The following is a 14,491-nucleotide window of genomic DNA, read 5'->3' on the forward strand; positions in this document are numbered from 1 at the left end:
CAAAGCAAAGAAAATACCCCGGCAGTCGTCTCCCCGCACAGTCCCCGTTGGCCCCCTGACCAGTCGGGCATGGCACTAGATGGGCCTAGTTACCAGATAGGGCCCTTTTTCCTATTCTGGACGAGGGGTTTCATACGGTGGTCTTTCCCCACCGCGCCTTGGTAGCGGCTGCCCCAAGCTTTAGCGCGTCCCTCAGCACATAGTCCTGTACCTTGGAGTGCGCCAGTCTGCAACACTCGGCCGGGGTCAGTTCTTTCAGCTGGCAGACCAGCAAGTTGCGGGCAGACCAAAAAGCGTCTTTCACCGCATTGATGGTCCTCCAGGCGCAGTTGATGTTGGTCTCGGTGTGCGTCCTGGGAAACAGCCCGTAGAGCACGGAGTCCCGTGTCATGGAGCTGCTTGGGACGAACCTCGACAAATACCACTGCATTCCCCGTCCAGACCTCCTGCGCATAGGCACACTCCAGAAGGAGGTGATCGACAGTCTCGTCCCCCCCGCAGCCACCTCGAGGGCAGCGTGTGGTGGCGCAGAGATTCCGGGCATGCATAAAGGATCTCACTGGCAGAGCCCCGCTCACCACCAGCTAAGCAATGTCCTTGTGCTTGTTTGAAATTTCGGGCGATGAGGCATTCTGCCAAACGACTTTGGCAGTCTGCATGAGGAACCGCACGACGGGATCCACCCTCTCCTTTTCCCGAAGGGTCTCGAGGATACTACATGCTGACCACTGCCTGACGGCCTTGTGGTCAAAGGTGTTTCCCTTCAAAAATTTCTCCACGAAGGACAGGTGGTACGGGACAGTCCAACTACTCAGAGCTTTCCGCGGCAACGAGGCCAGGCCCATCCTTTGCAATACCGGGGACAGGTGGAACCTCAGTAAGTAGTGACACTTGGTGTTTGCATACTGAGGATCTACGCACAGCTTGATGCAGCCACACACAAATGTAGCCATCAGGGCGAGGGTGGCATTCGGTACGCCCTTTCCCCCATTTTCCAGGTCTTTGTACATGGTGTCCCTGCGGACCTGGTCCATCTTCGACCCACAAATGAAGTGGAAGATGGCCCGGGTGACCACAGCGGCGCAGGTCCAGGGAATAGGCCAGGCCTGCGCCACATACAACAGTACCGAAAGCCCCTCGCACCTGACGACCAGGTTCTTACCCGCGATGGAGAGGGACCGGAGCGTCCACCTGCCCAGCTTCTGCTCCTCCCAAGTCTTAGTGCACGCCCCAGCTCCACCGAACCAAACACCCAGCACCTTCAGGTAGTCTGTCCTAACGGTGAAGGGGATGAAGGAGCGGTCGTCCCAGTTCCTGAAGAACATGGCCTCGCTCTTACCCCTGTTGACTTTGGCACCAGAGGCCAGTTCAAACTGACCGCAGATGTCCAACAGCCTACTCACCGACCGATGATTGGTGCAGAAGACGGCAACATCGTCCATGTACAGGGAGGTCTTGACATGAAGGCCTCTGCTGCTTGGTATAGTCACGCCCTTCAGGCTCACGTCCTTCCTGATGGATGCGGCAAAGGGCTCCACACAGCACACGAACAAGGCAGGAGAGAGCGGGCAGCCCTGCCTGACTCCAGATCTGACGGGAAAACTGTCCGATTCCCACCCGTTGATCGAGACTGCGCTAACGATGTTGGTGTAGAGCAGCCAGATCCAATTGCGGATGCCCTCCCCGAACCCCAATTTGGAGAGGACGTCCCTCATGTAAGCATGAGACCCTGTCAAAGGCCTTCTCCTGGTCCAGGCTGACGAGGCAGGTGTCCACCCGCCTGTCCTGTACATAGGCGAACGTATCCCTAATGAGCACGAGGCTCTCAGCGATCTTCCTGCCTGGCACAGCACAGGTTTGGTCAGGGTGAATCACCGACTCCAGGACAGACCTGACCTGGTTGGCTATGACCTTGGCCAGGATTTTGTAGTCCACGTTCAATAGTGAAATGGGACGCCAATTCTTAATTTCTTCCCTCTCCCCCTTCCTCTTGTAAATGAGGGTGATTATGCCCTTCCTCATGGACTTGCACATTTCCCGTGCCCGAAGCGCACTATCGTACACCTGCAGCAGGTCCTGGCCAACCAGGTCCCACCGAGCGGAATACAGCTCGACCGGTAAGCCGTTGCCCCCGGGAGTCTTATTCCTCTCCAAGGACTTGAGGGCTCTGGTCAGCTCGTCCAGGGATATCGGCCAGTCCAGCCACTCCCTCGTGCCGTCTTCGAAGACCTCCGTGATAGACGACAGGAACGGCTCAGAGGCCGTGCTGTCCATGGGTTTCGTGTCATACAGTACGGCATAGAAGGATCTGCTGATCCTTAAAATGTCGGGCCGAGACGACGTCACCGAGCTGTCGTCCTCCTTCAGCTGGCTAAGCACAGAGCTCTCTTTGTGCATCTTCTGAAAGAAGAAACGCGAGCACATCTTGTCCTGCTTCATGGAGCAGACCCTGGACTGGAAGATTATCCTGGAGACCTCCACGGCAAAGAGCGAGGCTTGCTGGCCCCTCACCTCGTGGAGGTCCTCCGTGACATCGACCCCCATCAACTGCAGAAGGAGCAGGTTGTGCACCCTTTTCTGGATTCGCAACAGCTTTCCCCGCCTCTCTCTCGCCTTCCGAACACCATTGAGGACAAAGAACCTCTTGATGTTCTCCTTCACCGTCTCCCACCAGTCGCCCGGAGACTCAAAGAGGGGTTTCACGGTTCTCCAACCAGTGTACTCCCTCTTGAGCTCCTCGACATTCTCTGGGGTCAACAGAGTCGTGTTGAGCTTCCACGCCCCCTTACCGGCCTGCTGGTCATCCTATAAGTGACAGCCGGCCAGCAGGAGGCAGTGGTCAGACAAGAACACCGGCTCGACGCCGGTGGACCTGACCGAGAACACCCGTGACACAAATAGGAAGTCTATCCTTGAGCGGATAGACCCGTCTGGCCGCGACCAGGTGTATCTCCGCTGCACTCCGTCTGCAGGGGTGCTGAAGATGTCGAGCAGCTTGGCGTCCTGCACCGTCCCCATCAGAAACCTGGACATGACGTCCAGTTGACTCCCCCCACCCGCTGTCCCCACGCCGGATCTTCCATCTGCATTGATGATGCAGTTGAAGTCTCCGCCTAGGATGACCGGCCTGGACGTAGCCAGCAGGGGTGGAAGCCGCTGCAGGACGGCCAACCGCTCACTCCGTACCGCTGGGGCGTACACGTTGATCAGCCTCAGGGGAGCATTCCTGTAGGTGATGTCAGCCACTAGGAGGCGCCCCCCCCCCCACCACCTCCTGAACTTGAGAGATGGTGAAGTTGCGCCCCGCAGCAGAATAGCCAGGCCCAAGGAGCGACAGTCGTTACCCCCTGACCAGATCGAAGGCCCACAGGTCCAGGTGCCGGACCAATTCCCATACCTGCTGAGGTGCGGTATCCCGCGCTCCTACAGAAACTGGAGGTCCGCCTTGACGGTGATCAGGTAGGCCAACGTGGACACACATCTTGCGGTGGATTTGACGCTGCGCATGTTAATGCTCGCAACTCGTACCCCCATTGTGGGCAGTGACCGCAGTACCCTCCCGAAGTCCAAGGTCCAGCCCCTCCATCTGTCCCTTCATGCCCATTGCCCGGGCTAACTGCTGGACGTCCTCTGGGCTCAGGAAACCGTCCGTGCTGCCTTCCGGGTGGCATCCCCCTGTCAGGGGTACGGAGGCAGGAGAGTCCGGCTCTGGGTCAGGCTGGGGACACGCTGTTTCCTCCTTCCCGCCTGGAAGTTCCAGGGGGCCCTCCAGGGCCCCAGCAGCGCGTGGCTGGGTGTTGGAGGGATCCTCAGGACGCCTCCCGTCACCTGAAAGCGGGTTGCTGCTTTCCTTCTCCCTTGAGATCTTTAGCTTCCACTTTGGGCGGGCCTCCCCCGAATCTCCCTCGTCAGAGGAGCTCCTATACCCCCCTTGTAGCTGCCGCTTCCCGCTTGATGGTTGTGGTGCCTGGGCCTGCTGGCACGCCTTTCTCCTCGCTTTCCGGACCGTTGTCCACTCCCCTAGGTCACCTGTCACCACCTCCATCAACTCCAGGTTGTCGGCGGGGAGCGGAGCCTGCAGGGGCGCTTTGCTGGCCTCGGGTCCATCCTGCGGGGCTGGGCCCTCCTGCACAATAGGGGGGTCCTTGCAGGGCCCTGGTGCCTTCCTCTCCTCCGGTGGCGGGGGGGGGGGGGCTTGCCCCGCATTGCCCCTGCAGGCGACCTGGGCGTAGGTGGTCCCCCGCCGTGGGCATGCCCTATAGAGGTGGCCCGCTTCCCCGCAGAGGTTTCAGCTTTTTTCTTGTGGACAATCCTTTGCAAGGTGTCCCTCCTCCCTGCAGTTCCTGCAGATGGTGGCTTTGCAGTCGGCCGCCACGTGACCTGACTTACCACAGGCATGGCAGACTCTAGGTTGCCCTGCGTAGGTCAGGTAGCCCTTGCTCCCGCCGATTGCGAAGCTGGACGGTGGGTGTACAATGTTCTTGCCCGTACCCATCCTCAGCGTCACCTTGACCTGCCTCTTACTGGTCCAGATCCCGAAGGGGTCCATGATGTTGGTTAGGTCCCCTTCCACCTTCACGTACCTTCCGAGGAAGGTCAGGACATCAACTGCTGGCACATGCGAGCTGTACATATGTACAGTCACCATACGACTCCTCTGTGCTGGCATCACGAACAGCAGGACAGCGGTCAATACAGAGAGGGGGGCCTCACCTCCTTTCTCCTTGAAAACCTCCAGGAAGCGCTCGCAAAGCTTGGCACTCCTGAAGGTCACATCGTAAAAACCCCCTCCGGGGAAATCCTGCAGGCAGTAAATGTCCGCAGCAGCAAACTCACAACAGTCCAACAGGACCCTCTTCACGAAGAAGGTGCGGTCCACAGGTGCACCTTCATCCACCTTCTTTACAGAAACACGGATGGTGTTCTGGACCCCCTGACCTGGGGCACGAGCACTTGCCGCAGCCATCGTTGCAGGTTGGCTGCTCCCCTGAACCAGCGTTAGGCCGAAGCCAGCATTAAGATCCACCGGTTGCAAGGGTGCACAGCCAACCCGACGTCTTTCTTTCACCTCTAACACAGTCGTGCTCTCCTCTTCTCGGTCCACAAAAGAGTGGGTCTTTATTTTGTTCCGGATGTAAGCTGGTTCACTGAGCTGGAAGGTTCGTTTTCAGAAGTTTCATCACCATTCCAGGTAACATCATCAGTGAGCCTCCGGTGAAGCGCTGGTGTTATGTCCCGCTTTCTATTTATCTGTTTAGGTTTCCTTGGGGTAGTGATGTCATTTCCTGTTCTTTTTCTCAGGGGATGGTAGATTGGTTCCAAATCAATGTGTTTGTTGATGGAGTTCCAGTTGGAATGCCATGCTTCTAGGAATTCTCGTGCGTGTCTCTGTTTGGCTTGTCCTAGGATGGATGTGTTGTCCCGATCAAAGTGGTGTCCTTCCTCATCTGTATGTAAGGATATGAGTGATAGTGGGTCATGTTAATGGTTAATGAACATCAACTAGCCACAAAAAGACATGACCCACTATCACTTGTATCCTTACATACAGATGAGGAAGGACACCACTTTGATCGGGACAACACATCCATCCTAGGACAAGCCAAACAGAGACACGCACGAGAATTCCTAGCAGCATGGCATTCCAACCAGAACTCCATCAACAAACACATTGATTTGGAACCAATCTACCATCCCCTGAGAAAAAGAACAGGAAATGACATCACCACCCCAAGGAAACCTAAACAGATAAATAGAAAGCGGGACATAACACCAGTGCTTTGTCGGAGGCTCACTGATGATGTTACCTAGAATGGTGATGAAACTTCTGAAAACGAACCTTCCAGCTCAGCGAGCAAACTCCCATCCAGAACCTCAACCTGAGCTACAAATCTTCTCAAAACTCATTGTCACAAATGTTCTGTCCAGTATCAAGAAAACTAACAAACAAACATTTTGAGCTCAACTCTATCCCAACAAACCAAAGGCATCTCTTACGCATACAAGATTATATTTACATGCGTTGAGGCACTAACAAGGCCTGATTAACTGAACGAACCCCTATTTACCTTCAGCAGGAAGACCTCAGGCAGTGGTCTTTCCCCACTGCACCTTTGGCGGAAGCTGCCCTAAGTTTTAATGCATCCCTCGGCACGTAGTCCTGGACCTTTAAAATGTTGCCAGTCTGCAACACTCAGTCAAGGTCAACTCCTTTTTTCTGGAACACCAACAAGTTTTGGACAGACCGAAGAGCATCTGTCACCATGCTGGTGGTCCTCCAAGTGCATTTGATGTTTTTCTCAGTGTGTGTCTTGGACATATATGAAGGAACTCATGGGTCCCTTCTTACCACCAGTCAAGCAATGTATTGGTGCTTGTTGGAAAGTTCTGGTGATGAGGCATTCTGCCAAATGATTTTTTTGACAGTCTGGTCAGGGAACCACACAACAGGATCCATCCTCTCCTTTTCCCTCCGGGGTCTCAAGGATGTTTTGTGCTGACCACTTTTTGATGGACTGGTGGTCAAAGTTTCTCTACGAAGGACAGGTGATATGGAACGGTCCAACTACTAGGAGTGCTCAGTGTTAAAAAGGCCAGTCCCATCCTTCGCAACAGCAGGGACAGGTAAAAAAACTCAGTATGCAAACACCAAGTGTCACTGAAGATCGATACACAGCTTAATGCAGCCGTGCACAAACGTGGCTATCAGGATGAGGGCAACATTGGATATGGTGTTCTCTGCCCACCCCACCACACCACCCCACCCCCCCACCCCCCCCACCCCCCCCCCACCCCCCCCCCCCCCCACCCCCCGCCACCCCGCCATCCCGAGTTCCTCAGGAACTCTGACATGTTGCCAAGACCATTATTTGTGCTTTTCTCTGACCTTATTTTCTGACATCAGTTTTTTCTGAAATTCATTTTCCCTCAAATTTGTTATCACTTAATTTTAATAAACAAAGCTGAAAAGTAAATATAGTTGCAGCTGACTTCCCATAACTTTCATAAATGAGACAAGGAGCACTTGCTTCCCTCTCGATTGCCCATGTTTAAGTTTTGAAATTGGATTAAGTATTCACATGGTGAAATGGAACCTTTTAAATATATGGGACTAAGACCCTTTAAAGATCATTTTCACACTGTTTCCATCTGTGCCTGCTTCCATATTATTTCCCCACTTTTATCCAGCTGGTGTGATTTCAGAGGGCTCCTGAAAGTCTGGCAGCCTTCACCAACATCTCAAACCTACCAGAGGTATGCCTTTTAGTGAGCCCACAATGTTAAGTGAGCCATTGAAAAGTGTGGGTTTTAATTCTGCCAGCACGTTTTCCCAGGCTATATAAATGGCACTGGGGGAAACAGAAGTGGGGTTTCTAACTGCCACACTCATAGAATCCCACAGTATGGAAGCAGACCATTCAGCCCATTGAGTCCATTCCAACCCTCCAAAGAGCATCCCACCCAGACTGACCCCCTTACCTTATCCCTGTAACTTTGAATTTTCCCATGGCTAATCTGCTTCGCCTTTACATCCCTGGATACTATGGGCAATTTAGCATAGCCAAGCCACCAAATCTCCATGCCTTCGGACTGTGGGAGGAACCCAGAATACCCAGAGGAAACCCACTCAGACAGTCACCCAAGGGTGGAATTGAACCCGGATCCCTGGCGCTGTGAGGCAGCAGTGCTAACTGTTTGAGCCATCCTGCTGCCCTTTTTTTTAATGTTTTGCCAACCTACTGTCCCATTTAAGCACTGCAAAATCCAATGTCATTTGTCTTGGTCATTCCCTTAGGTGTCTGGATTACTGGCCCATTAACATATCAACTTTTTTCCTGTTAGAGCAATTATCAACCTTAGACCATTCTCTGTTTGCATTTGGACTTGTGTGAATAATTATAAAAGGTTCAAATATAAAATGAGCATTGGCATTCAGTCAGATAATGACTGTACAGAGCAAAGGAAAACTGATTCACACTTTATGGTGCAAATTGACACCATTCTAGTTGCTCATTTTTCAAGAGGAACTGATGCTGCAGCTCAATGCGTCCTTCAGTGTTCCATTTAGTTTTGTTCTTATTCCAGTGTTAAGGTTGTTCCTGTTTCTCAACTTCAACAGGAATTCGGTGAATACCTTGTCGAGCATAGCTCAGCAATCCTACATAAATGGAACAGCTGTCCACTTCTTTTTCTTCTGGAAAAATTCTTGACACAAGCCAATTATTGCAGCAAAATAACTGCAGCAACTGAAACGGGGTTGGGGTGAGGTTGGTGGGGTTACAGGAATTAACTTTTCTTTCAGTAACAACATACAAGAGGGTGGGTGGGCGGGCAAAGAATATAAGCAAGCTTCCATGACATGGCTAGATAATTTTTGTGGTGTTCTCTTAGGCTCTGCTGGGTCAGGGAGACACGAGGGCCACACTGTCCTCTTTCAGAGATTGCTTGCTAGATTTGCTTTAGGAATTAAACAAATGAAAAGGTGTAATAATGTTTGGTCTTGATCTTTATTATTGCATGCTTTCCTTCTTTAAAGGTAGTTTATGTAGTTTAGCTCACTGAATCATGAATGTTTACAGGATAGGGCTACAGACTGCAGAATCTGCTTCTCTTTGCTCGGTCTAAATGTTTGGTGCTACAACCTAACAACTCGGTATAAAGATCACTTGACAACTGTGCTTCGAATTGCCACTGAGGAATCATAGAGCACGGGATGAGGTCATTTGCACATCTTGTTTGTACCAGATTTTACAAAGAGCATTTCAATTCATCCCACACCTCTGCTTTTCCAACATAACACACCGGTATTTTCCCCCATTGCCTTATTTACCCAATTCTGCGTTGAAAGTTATTCTTGCACTCTTTCAGGAAGTACATTCCAGATCGTGACAGGTTGTGTAAGAAAGGATCTTCTTATCTCACCTCTGCTTATTTTGCCGATTACTATGGACAATGTGAACCATGTTAACACATTGATAGCAATAGAAGAGAGGTGGTAGAATATGGGAAACAGTGGCAACTTGCTAGTGTTGCCCAATTAAAAGCAGAGTACTTTTGTAGAATGATTTGAAATGATCAGAAGTAGGAGTGATATTTAAATATATGTCTGACAAAGTGAGAGTTCTGGTATGTCTTTAACAGTCGTGCGTGGGGGAATTCCACGTATTAAGGTTGAGAGTTTTGCTGGTAGAATATTGCCATAGATTTTGGAAAGGTGACAGTCAGTTCTTCAACTAGTTATCGCTGAATTGATGTGGCACTTATACAGGATGATTCCATGATCCTCTGTTTCTGCAGGGAATTGCAGGCCATTTTCCATGCATTCATTTTAAAAGTAAAGAGTGGAAACTCCCAAACTGCATGCCCCAAGCTTACTATGTACATCCTGTAAGCTTGATAGCCTGTTGTATGTGCTGGATCACAGAATCATGCCATAATTGAATGTCTGATTAAAAGTAAAATTACACGCAAGAAGATAGCCCAATGCATGAGTAATTACACCTCCAAACTCACGATCATCCACAGATTTACCTCCCTGACCAAAAAAAAAATGCTTTATGATGCAACTCAATGTTTGCTGTAGAGAGATGTTTGGCTATATATAACTTGGTGATATAACTTGATTCGTACAAGAGTTGGCAGAGTCCTTGGCTTCTCTGTGGATTTTGCTATGGGGGTTCAAGTTGCTGATAAATGTGTGGTTCACACTGGCTGGAGTATTGTGAGCTGTTTAGCTGAGATACTTTTAAATTAGAAAGTAAACATTATGAAAGCAAAATGGGTAATTATTTACTGGACCTTTTTTACTATACTTTTTATGCCAATGGTGCCTCATTAACTCATAGCCCCTGCTGTTCTGAAGGTACCTTGACTAAATGTGAAACGACCTTTTGAGTCCAATTGTTTTTTATTCCAAAAATATACCTCCTAAACATAACATTCCACTCTGAAGTGCCTCAATACACTTGATGCATAATATACATTTTTTGTAATGCAGTCAACACAAAGGGTTCTGTGGTTCCCAGCCTTCAATGTGCTATCACAGAAAGGCCTCAGCAGGAACCCTTTGCCATTTTGCCTCTGTAGCAGCTACTCTGAGCTTTACTGCACCCATCAGCATGTAGCCCTGGACCTTGGAATGTGCCAATTTTCAATACTCGAATCAAGAGCAACTCCATGCAGTGGAAGACAGCAGTTTTCAGGCAGACCAAAGAGCATCTTTCACGGAATTGATAGGCCTTTAGGTGTATTTCATGTTTGAGCCAAAGTACAAACCCAGGATTAGCCTGTAGAGCAGAGTGTCCTGCAATACAGACCATGCAACAGCGTCAACAAATAACCACCAGTAATAGTGAAAGGGATAAAGATTCGTTCTGCCCAGTTACTGAAAACAGCCTTGCTCTTACATTAATTTACCTTCGGACATCACTGTCACGATCTTGGTCTGTCAGCTGTCAAGTAAGTCTGGGCAATGGAAAGTATACCAGCTGAGCTTGGGCCTGTCCTTATCTGATGTCCACATTACAGAATCCTAGTGTAGTGTGGAGGTAGGCCATTTGTCCCATCGAGTCAACACTGACCCTTTGAAGAGCATCCTGCCTAGACAACCCCACCCCCACCCTATTGTTGTAACCCTGCATATCTGATGGCTAAACTACCCAGCCTACTCATCCCTGGACATCTATAGGTAACTTAGCATGGCCAATCCACCTAGCCTGCACACCTTTGGATTGTGGGAGGAAACTCACGCAGGCAGGGGAGGAATGTGCAAACTTTGCACAGACAGTCATCGGAGGGTGGAAATGCACCTTGGTCCCTGATGCTGTGAAGCAGCAGTGCTAAGGACTGAATCACCATGTTGCCCTATACGCATCGGCGCACAGTTGTTATTGATCTTGATATTTTCCTCTGTCCTTCTCCAACTCAATCAAATTGTACCGACTATGCTGAATGAATAAACCTTCATACATTGATAAGAAATACTCAAAATGAATAAGGATTGAACAAGGGTCTTTCTACTCTCCATTTGAGTACCTCTTAATCTGCTACTGTGCATGAACCTCAAAATGCAACTTAAATGAAAATTTACTCTAGTACTTTATTTTTAAAACATCTATAAATTACAATTACACTTAGTCAACATATTTACAATGAAATATTATGTTTAGATTTGTATTATGCATTTATTTTGCTAGTTTGCGCATTGAATGTATAATCAAAGGAAAAGTAATAATTCAAATCAAGTAGACAGTAAATTCAGAAGATACAAATGTAAATTAGAAAATTTAAATCAAATATTAGAAAAGCTATTGCTAACAGAATGAAACTTACTTCAACTAGTCCAGAATGCTAATAGAATGGGGCTTCGGTGGTTGTAGTAATAAAGCATTGGCCTTGCTGGATATTGCATCTAATTTGATTAATTGAAAACACGGATGATTTAAGTGGTGGTGAATAGTAGATGAAAAGCACCACAGGTGGTTTGGTCATGGGAAAAATTCCATTCGGTTATGTGTAATAACAGTAATGAAAAAGAAAAGGAGAAAAGATCTGAGGTTCAGTGGGACAATCAGGCTACAAAAGCAATGAGCTTAATTGCGGCAGAGAGAATATTAGGAAAGTGGTTCTCTCACTGAAGCCCAATGTCCTTGTATGCAACAAGTTTCAGTGGGCAAGTTAGATATCTAATGGGTTAAATGTTGATGGGAATCTATTTGAGGAATGACATTTGCTGGGCGATTTAATGTGTGCGTAATTCAAGTGATACTTCCTTACCTTTTAAGATGCAGTGCTTGTGTAATATCTATTTTTGTGTAACAACACTAATAATGAATTGTGATACTGCTCATTCTGTTGGTGATATTTCCTGTTATGTTTCTTTGCAAGTCAACCTACCTACTGGTGTGCACTGAGCTGTCAGTCTGTTATAACCAGACTGAGATAGTGTGCATCAGAATCCGAGACACACACATTGTTTATTTCACATTATGTAGTTTCCAAACTCTGCTTTCTCATATGTTGTCACTGTGAAGACTATGATAGAATTACTAATGCTAACTTAAAGCTAACTGGATAAGTTAGCAGTACTGGTATCTTTTGCATTTTGAATGTTTAATTATAAACTGTAGAGCTTAGTTCATCACACTTGCTTTCCAATATTCTGAGCCAGTGACAAGTAGTTGTGGAGCGCTGAAAGTTTGAACCCATGTTTTTCTCACTATCTGAATGTTTCTCATTGTTTCCTCAGTACTCTCTGAATCCAATAAAGACTATAAAGTAAATTTCAGGAAGTTACAATCCTGGCCCATTACCTAACCAATTGGGATAATGCATCATGAAAATCCTGCCCGTGCAATTCTGATTTTATTCCATTCTGAAGGAACGGCTGCAGCTTCCCAATATTGCCCTAAATCGACGTGACACTATGGATGCAGCTCTTTTTTATTAATAGAAGTTTAATTACGATGTAGAAATTAACACTGCTGTAATCCCAATCAATTACTCATGTTCATAGGGAACAACCCAACTAGGAGACCGTCAGTAACAATTCTGCAAATAAATGGCAGGCATTACCTGTGTAAGTTGCCCACAGAAATATTGTTTATCAGTAGTTCTTTTTTGTTTTTACAGTAAATGCCTTAAAACATAAAATCTTGTGCCATCTTTCCTGCTACTGACTGGAAGTTTGATTGAAGGTTATTGGTTTTTGTTATGATCCCCGAAGTAAAGTTAATGCGCAGACAAGAATTGGAATAAAACACTGAACAAACACACAGGTTAGTTACTAGAGTGATCATCTTTACATTTATTCATCCTTCTGATTATTCAATGTTTTATTTTGTACTAAGCTAATCAAATTAGCTGTAAATTTCAATTAAATTAATTTGAATTTAAAAAGCTGAAAATAGAAAACAATTAAAATTCAATCTCAATTCTGATTTTTTGTTTTCTCTCTTGGATTGAAAGTGGGAACTGCTGAAAGCTATTTCTTTATAAGGGAAAGTGACCTGATTGAATCATTCTCTGGCGATTTGCCGGTCAAGACTGTTTTAAAGAGTTAGACTGTCTGAACTGTTTATTAAACCATAGACTTCGAAGGAGGGATGGCAAGATTTGTGAAAAATGCTCTTTTTGCACAGGCTGCATAGTTGTATTTCTTGCTGCACTGCTGAAATTTGTGGTAGTAATTGGGAACAACATATTCAAGGAGATAGAAAGCTTGTAGCCATGACTAGGAACTCAAAAGCATGTTGACTGACCCTAGGGTTAAGGACATCTCACAACTGGTGAAGAACTTGGAGTGGAATGGTAAAATCCAACTGTTTTAGCCACTTATCGGAAAATAATGTAATTAGAACTAGGGCTGATGTTGAGGTGAGAAATTAGGGTCCAGGCAGACCATCAATGATAATATTCTCTGGGATTATTACCTAAGCCATGTGCCAGTTGGCACAGAGTGAAGGTGTAAGGAACAGCTCTCTTTCCTGAGTATTGAAACCGATCCCCCATGAATCAAAACCATGTCTTCAGCAATAATTAGGTATATTTAGCAGTAGTTAATAATAGCAACAACATTGAAGTGTAATTCAGTATGCTTTTAATTTTTAGACACATTACCCTTAGTTTCCTACTTATGTTAGTCTTGTTACTGAAAGTATTGATTAAAAGGAAGTGTGCAGTTTGTTCATCAAAAGACCTTTGTGGGTCTGTTTCTGTGTTGATACCATAAGGTATCACAGATTTAGCAAATACTGTCTTGGAAATTCTTGGATTCTTCTAAATTGCGTCTCAAACTGCTTGATTCAATCTCCTCTGCTTCACTGAAAATTGCTGATTCATCTAGCTTCTCAGCGTAATTTCAGAGCAAAAGCATGTATCTGCCAGAATATATTACAAAGGCAAAATGGACTTAGATAAGCAGTTATATTTTAAAAGGGCCAAATATTTAATACTCTGTGGAAGTGGAACTTGAAAGCAAATTGAAGAAATTGTTCTTGGAACACAATGATTTGTAGGTTCCCACATTTGGACAGGCCATTGGTGATGTTATCTGGTTATAATTTTCACTTCATCCATTTGGTCTGAAGTCAAGTTTTCATGCCTCCTGAGAGTTGGCATCCGGAAAACAGCAGAAGGTAAGTCTATGTTTCACAGGTCATCAAAAGACCCAGAATAGGACAAGGAAAGAAAATGGAAAGAAGTTCTCATTTTTAGTTAACACAGTGTGAAGCTGGACAAACACAGCAGGCCAGGCAACATCAGAGGAGCAGGAAGGCTGACATATCAGGTCGGGACCCTTCTTCAGAAGTGGGGGAGGGAAATAGATAGTGGGGAGCAGTGATAGCAGGTAGATAGTGGAGCAGATAGGTGAGAGAGAGAAGACGGACAGGTTAAGGAGGCGGGGATGAAGCTAGTAAAGGTGAGTGTAGCTAGCTGGTGCTGGGGATTGGTCAGTGAGGTGAGAGGAATAGATAGGTGGGACAGAACATGG

At 47.1% G+C, this 14,491-nt stretch overlaps 1 protein-coding gene across 3 annotated transcripts in view; it reads left to right on the forward strand.

The window, feature by feature from the left end:
* LOC125466241 (rho GTPase-activating protein 12) overlaps positions 1-14,491 on the forward strand; it is a 212,064-nt gene that overhangs the window by 40,734 nt on the left and 156,839 nt on the right. For 2 of the 3 annotated variants that reach the window (XM_048560516.2, XM_048560517.2), the window contains exon 4: positions 12,631-12,776. The exons of the other annotated variant lie outside the window; for it this stretch is intronic. The gene's annotated coding sequence lies outside the window, so the exon portion shown is untranslated. The remainder of the gene's footprint in view (positions 1-12,630; positions 12,777-14,491) is intronic. 3 annotated transcript variants of the gene reach the window in all.

The sequence above is a fragment of the Stegostoma tigrinum genome, chromosome 31 (assembly GCF_030684315.1).
Source record: "Stegostoma tigrinum isolate sSteTig4 chromosome 31, sSteTig4.hap1, whole genome shotgun sequence".
Taxonomy (NCBI): Eukaryota; Metazoa; Chordata; class Chondrichthyes; order Orectolobiformes; family Stegostomatidae; genus Stegostoma; species Stegostoma tigrinum.